Here is a 7,711-nt window from a genome sequence, read left to right as displayed (position 1 = left end):
AAAAGCACAAGAATGGGAAAGGAATAAATAAGATTGCTATTTTACAGAGATGACATTAATAATACGTATATGTAGAAAATCTAAAAGAATCTATGGACAAATTATTAGAATTAACATATGAATTTAGTAAGACCACTAAATTCATAGTTATTATACAATTAAAAATCAATTTTAAAGATATTTGTAATAGATTAAAAAAACTACAAAATGTTGCTGAGAGAAATCAAAGAAAATCCACCTAAATTAAAGGGCATGCCATGTTCATGAACTAGAAGACTCAATATTGTCAGTTCTCCCCAATCTAATCTATACGTTCAGTGCAATCCCAATCAAAATCTCAGCAATTTTATTCTGGAATGTCTTAGTTTGGATCAACCAGAAGTAGGCCCTGAGATGAGGATTTGTGTGCAAGTGATTTATTAAAGAAATGGTCTCAGAAGAAACTGATCAGGAAATGGATAAGTAGAACATGGAATGGGAGGAAAGCAAGTAAAGGTCTGATTTCAGGCTGATCCTAAAAGGAAGCTCAAGATTATAATTTACACATCAAAGCTTTCCCACTTCAAGGCAGATAAACTGAACTTTCATACCACACACCAGTTAGTCATTGCTAAGACCCACCCCAAGAGGACAGAAACTCTCAGGCACTTCCAGATCTCCATATATTTGGGCAAAGTGGATCCAGTAGCTTTTAGAGAATCCTTCAAAGAGAATCACAGGTATAGGCTGTAGGAAGTAAAACATACAGAAGCCGAGAGAGGAGAGCAGACACACAGAGTAAAAGGACTCTAAGGGGATTCGGGTAGAATGCAGACAATACTCACTGCACGGAAATCAATAAGCTGATTCTAAAATTTATATGGAAATGCAAAAGGCCAAGCCTAAGAAAAGATAATGTGGAAAAAAGGGGAATAAAATTGATGTGCTTACACTACCAGATTTTAAGACTTACTATAAACCTACTTTAATTAAAACAAGTGTAGTATTGGTGCAGGAACAGGCAAACAACCAATGGAACAAAATAAAATTTCAGGAATGGTTGCACACATACACAGTCACCTGATTTATATCAAAGATGTCTGTAGTGCAGTAAAGAAAGGATAGTATTTTCAATAATTAGTGCTAAATTAATTGGATATTAATATGGATAAAACTGAATATTGAACTGTAACATATATAAACTTCAGTTCCGGGTGGATTATAGACCTAAATGTGACAGGCAAAAAGAAAAAAGCCTCTAGAAGATAACATAACGACATATGTCTGTGATCCTGCGATCGGCACAAAATTCACTAAACATAAAAGAAAATCAAATGTATTTGATTTTATTAAAGTTACGAACTTCTATTTAACAGAAGATATCATTGAGACAGTGAAAAGACAACAGAGTAGGAGAAAATATTTACACTACACATACCCAACAAAGAATTTACTACTGAAAAATTTAAAGAACTTTTATAAATCAATAAGAATCAGATAATTTTTTAAATAATCAAAAGACTTGAAAAGGCATTTCACAGAAGGGAACACCAGGGAAATGTATATCAAAATCACAATGAGCTACTACTATATATCTACAGGAATCACTAAAATTAAAAAAAAAAAAAAATTTTTAACCTGACAATACCAAACATTTCCAAGAGTGTGGAGCAACTATAACTTTTAGGCATGGTTGGTAGTGGTGTAAACTGGCTCAATAACTTTGAAAATTGGAAGGATCTATAAAGACTAAAAATAATACACAGTCCATGATGGAGTAACTCAACACCTAGACATACACTTAAGAAAAGTTTTTTTTAATTTATGCACCAAAAAGCATGTTCGAGGATGTCCACAGTGATTTTAGTCATAATAGCCAAAAGTCAGAAATGACCCAAATGCCAATATACACAATGGAATATTGTAAAGCAATGTAAAACAGCAAACTACAGTTACATATGACATGCATCAATCTCACTGGCATAATAACAAGCGAAGGAAAATAATTGCAACTGAATAAAATAGTATTATCCCATTTTATGAAAGACAAAATGAATCAATGATAATAGAAGCCAGAATAGTTATGACATGTATAGGACGTATTGACTGAGACGGGACGTGAGGGGAACCTCCGGAGGTATTGGGAGAGATTTATATCTTGAGCTAGGTGGTGGTTACTTAGGTATATTTAGATTTGGAAAAAAATTACTAAACTCTAAGTTTAACATTTGTGGTGATTTTTTTAATGTAAGTTATACTTTAGTAATAAAAAGAGAGATTGTAAAGATCCCAAATTCCTCAAGTTTATTGTAGATATTTTAGAAAGTATAGAAATGCATCATGGGACATCTCAACATTCACACTTTTTTTAATTACAAAAATGACAGTATGTTCTAAATTCCGTTTTGTAGTCTATAAATAATTTTCCTATAAACAACATGTCCTGATCGTTTTCCTATTCAATAAGTATACTAGCACATAAAGAATATTTGCTGTGTAAAGGTAAGAGTATAACATGACTCAGCCTGTTGAAGAGAACTCACCTCCTGTCCATGGACATAGGAAAGTAAAAGAGGAGAAAACAGTTCTGGAAGAGTGGATAGCCTCAGGGGTGACCATGAAAATATGCAGTAACTGTTCAGACTATTGATGAGGGCTTCTCAACCTTTCTGTGTTTGCCACAAATACTGATATTTTTGCAAGCAATATTAAAGTACTAACATGATAATAAATCCATTCTGCCCTGTTTATAATTCTTCTTTAACTAATTAACATTAGTTAAAACATAGAATTCTTTTTAAAACTTGACAACTATGTATCTTATTTCAAAGCGCTTTTTTTTCTTTTTTTATGTCCTTTCTTCTGAATCTTCTCAGGCCTTATTTTTGTCATCCATAAGAAAGGTATAATAATTCTCACCTAGCTTGTAGGTTGATGTGAAGATTAAATAATATACCTATTCAATATGTATTATGTGCTATAGATGTTGAATCAGGTACTTACTATCCGTTATGTTTGTTTTCTGAATCTGACGTTCTGCGTATAAGATGTGAGTTCCTCTCTTCAGCTGAGCAACAGCCCATGTCAATTTCAGTCCATGATTGTATGAAAACTTGATTATGCTCATAGAAAGAAGCATACATCATTAGGCTTCGACCCAGATTACATTTGTTGGGATTAGTATTGACAGTCTAAAATAGACACCTGCACCCTTTCCAGTAGGAAAAAGGGGAACCACAAGATTTCACCCTCTGGAGTGTTGTGATTTAAATGTCCCAAACACTAGAAAGAAGTATTCATTCTGGAGGTTAATTTTTAAAGCAAACATAGGGCCATTCAGTCCTCCTCTCTGTTCTCTTCTATTTCATAGCTATAGCCCACTCGAGATAATTAATTAATTAATTTTAAAAATGACTGTCTTCTCTAGCTAGAATGTAAACTTCAATCACCCAACTATTTTGCCAGTTTTATTTGCAACATAACTTGAGAGCTTGGAAGACTACCTGACATATAGTGACCACCCAGGAAACATTCATTGAGTAACTGAATAAACATTGAATGAATGAATTAATTAATAATGTAGTAAGGGTTTCAGAGCTATAATGCCAGATCATTAGCCTCTGCTCACATACTTACCCTCACTTAAGCAGATGTGCCCCTGGCTTTGAGAGAAAGGCTATGCTTGACCAGCCCATGTTAATGCAAACATACAGTTCAAGGTTCTCTGTGTCCTGGCAAGGAATGGAGCATTCGATGTAGTTAACTGAAGAAAACATAATGAAGAGATTGTTTACAGAGATATGGACAACATTAGAGGAACCAATGAAGAATGGTAATGTACCAAGAGACTAACATCACAAAAAGCTGTTGCCGCCCCAGTGGCTAATGGGGCAAGGAGAGGGATAAGCTTTACCAGAGCTCATTGGAGCTGGGAGGTGGGGACAGTGGCTGCCCAGCAGGCGCTGCTGCTATAGAGGGAGAATAAGTACTCACCCCTCTCTCTTGTCTGCCCTCCAGTATCCTGCTCACACTTACTGGCCAAACTCAACTGGATAACAAAAGACAAAGAGCCTGAGTAATAAATTCCATAGCAGTCAGACTCCAAGGCGCAGAGAAATCATAGAGTGCAGATCTAGAGGAATAAACAGGGAATAGCCAGCACAGTCCATGTCATCCATTTTCCATCATAATGAAGAAGATTCCGAGGCCATGACAGATGAGCCCAAATACCTACTGACCCCTTGTTCTTCACTGTCTTCTATCATTAACTATTTGTTCTCAGTTTTAATCTCCTCTCCCCAACTGCATTCAATGGTTGAGGTATTAAGGTCTTGCATAATGATGCATAGACAGCACCAGTTAAATATCAGTTAAAGGGCAATTACTTAGTGGGTATGTGAGCACCCACCAGATGTCAGACATTGGGTTCCCCACTGGATAGAATATAGCAAATGAAAGAGAGATGCTCTCTTTCCTCTAGGAGCTATAGTCATGAGTAGAAGATTCAGAAAGTAAAAATAAAATTAAAAAAATAAAACTAAAGTTGTAATAATGCAAGAATGAGGATAAAAATGTATTGGGAATGAATAAATGAAACCATGAAATGCTTTCTTGATGGAAAATGGAAACTGACATTACTGTATTTCCTTTATTAAGAGTTTATTTTCTTTAAAATTTTGTATTCAACAAGAAAAGGAAGCCACCAGTGTTGATTTTAGATAACCAAAGCAATAGTGAGTAGAAAGAATTTGTGTGCAAGAGTGGAAGGAGATATTCTGGAATCAGATAGATCAGGAATCACTTTGAAGTTCAAAACTACTCCAATCTCATCTCTAAATGGTGATAGTAATACTTAGGCTGCAGGGTGGCTGAGAAAATGAAATAATTTGATTTTTTGAGCATGAAGCCTGTTCTGGGCACTGTGCTAAGAATTTGGAGTGTTGTGGTTTCTAGTCAAAATATTCCTGTATATATTAAGGAAAAGGAAAGGAAGTAGGCCTACTATAGGTGAAATCTCTCTATTTCCCTGTAATTGTGTCCCCGTAATTGTAATTAAGACCACCTTGGGAATCAAATGCTATGGTAACACTCTCCATATGATCCTAAATTATGCTCTTAATTTTCTACTACAAAAAAAAGCAAAACAAAACACATGATTGCACATCAAAAAATGTCTGCTCAGTGGCTGAAGTTTCAGGTTGAAGTTAATTTCAAGGTTGATTAGAATGTCAGAGTTAATGATTTTGTCCCCCAAAACTTGGAATTCATAATTATCCTAAAGATTATACACAGTGTTGGAAAGAGTCTCTTTGTCTTCAGCTTGTTTTTTTCCCAGAATTTCCCAGAACTGCTTATCCTCATAACCACTTTCTGCAATAACCTCAACTGCCTGCAATAGTAGTTAAAATTATGGCGCCTGACAATCTCTCTTGAATTTGTAAACCTGTCGCTCTGTTATCAGTGTTATTATTAAGTCGCCAAGAACTGTGTAATCAAAAAATGACCTTCTCTCCCTGTAGTTTCTGGAGAGATGGCTAAGGCTAAATAAGAGGTGGGAAAAAATATACACAAGTTAAATAAGTTAGTTTGGAAACTTGATAATAAAATACATGCGTCAAAAAAACAAGTAAAAGAAGCAAAATTCTCGAAAAAATGGGAGAGTCAGTAGCAAACCAGGACTGGAGGAGGAAGAGAGAGGGAAAAGAAGCTTGAAGAGAAAGAGAGAAGGGGAGAGGAGAAGAAAAAGGAGTGGGAGAGGAGGAGGAAGAAGAGAAAGATGAGGAAGGGGAAGAAGAAAAGACAAGGAAAAGAAAGCAAGCCTGAATCCAATCCTATAAAAGTTCACAGTAGCATTAGAGTTTCAGAGAAGAATGGGCTTTCTCCCCTACTGGGGCATCCAGTGTCACTGGATATTTAAAAGACTCCACCATCCAGTGATTATTTATGGACTCCAATACTGTAAATCTTTCCTGTATGACCTTAGAACATAGATTATGTCCTCTGGGACACGTTATATGATACAGTTTAGCCTCCATTCCATCCCATTCTCCATCCTGGATGCCTCTCTCTCCGGTCTTTTAGTCTTCTCACATCAAGTTAGAATTCCATACTGGCAGAGCTGGAGGGCTCTTGGAGGTCATTTAGCCAATTTCTCTGCCATTCTAAAGAGTAATTGAAACCCAGAGAAGAAGAGCAGCTATGTATCTAAAGAATGAAGACTGGAAGAAACAACCCTTCTTCAAGTCTGGGATGCCATGAAAAGAAGTTTTTTTAGGTTACAATTGGGGTGAGGGGAACAGGAAATGCCTATATACCTCTGCCCGAATCCCTTAACTACCATTCCGCATGCTCAGTGATTCTTTTGACATGTAACAAAGTTCTTCACTCTTCAGGGAAAATGAGGAATGTTGGAACTGACATTGATCGAGTACTTTCTATGTAACAGGCACTGTGCTAGGCGCTTCACATGCATGATTTCATTTAATCTTCACAACAATCCAATTACATGGGTTTTTAGTCCCACTTTTCTTCTCTGAGCGTTAGTTTCCTCAGCTGTAAGAGGATTTTCCCAGAGTCACACAGAGTAAGTTCCAGAAATAGGCTTCAACCACAGGTTTGTTTGCCTCTCAAATAACACTGATGCTCCAGTGGGGAAAAATACGTTTTGGAATCAAATTATACTGAATAAAGGAGCACAAAAATGAAAATTCTCAGTAAGTTCTGAGAACAGATGGAAAGGGATGGGAGGCTGGGAGAGGAAAAGAGAATTGCTCATTCATTTGTTCTTCGCAGTCTGCTGGGTTGTATTAGCTTTTGTATTACTCAGGGTAGGCTATCCCCTATATCTATAATAAGCACAGCTTTATTGTTAAACCATTGAAATTTGAGACTTACTTTTTGCCCACTCCCATGTCTAATCAAGTGTTCAGGGGACAACCTTCATGGTGATTCAGGGCCCAGACACTTCCCATCCTGTAACACTGGCATCTCCAACAGGTGACCTCCAAGGCTGCCATGCCATGAAAGAGAAAAAAGAAGGTGAGTGTCATTGCAAAGGAGAACATACCACTTCTACCTTCCTTCCATTGGCCTCACCTTAGGTACAAGAGGGCTGGAATGCAGTTTAGCTATTTATCCAGGAAGAAAAGAAACGGGATTGCTGGTGAGCACTAATGTTCTCTGCCATGGCATGTTGCCTCAAAAAGGCAAACACCCCTCTTCTTGTCTGATGAGATTACCCCCAAAAAACCATTTGAGTTCAGTGCTCTCAGGGTAAGGCTCTGAGAGAATAATTGCATTTGATCAAAGTCACCACAGCCTTAAGCTGCAGAGGCAAGAAACCTCAGGTCAGGTTCCAGCTGTCAGTCCAAACATCTTCCCTCCAAACCATCTGTGGGTCCCAGCAGATCTTTAGGCTGACAAAGAGAACCAGATCACATCTGGCCCATCCTTACCTAGCAGAGCATCTTCAAGGGTTTCTCAGCACCGAACTATGAAAATAATCACACAGGTTGAGACACTTCTCCACTTCTCCATTTGCTTCCATTGGAATTGCCAAATATATGCAGCCGAAGGAGGACGAACTTGGGCTTTTTCATCTGAATTCTCAGAATAACTGAGTCAAATTATCTGGTCTGGCAAATCTCAGGAAATTATGTTGACGCGGGCTCAGTGGAGGATATCAGGCATTCTGATGTCTCACTCAGAACTGGAAGCATCCAAATGCAGTGAG

The sequence above is a fragment of the Pteropus alecto genome, unplaced genomic scaffold (assembly GCF_000325575.1).
Source record: "Pteropus alecto unplaced genomic scaffold, ASM32557v1 scaffold25, whole genome shotgun sequence".
Lineage (NCBI taxonomy): Eukaryota > Metazoa > Chordata > Mammalia > Chiroptera > Pteropodidae > Pteropus > Pteropus alecto.
The sequence above is the reverse complement of the archived record's forward strand: the minus strand, read 5'-3'. Positions refer to the sequence as shown.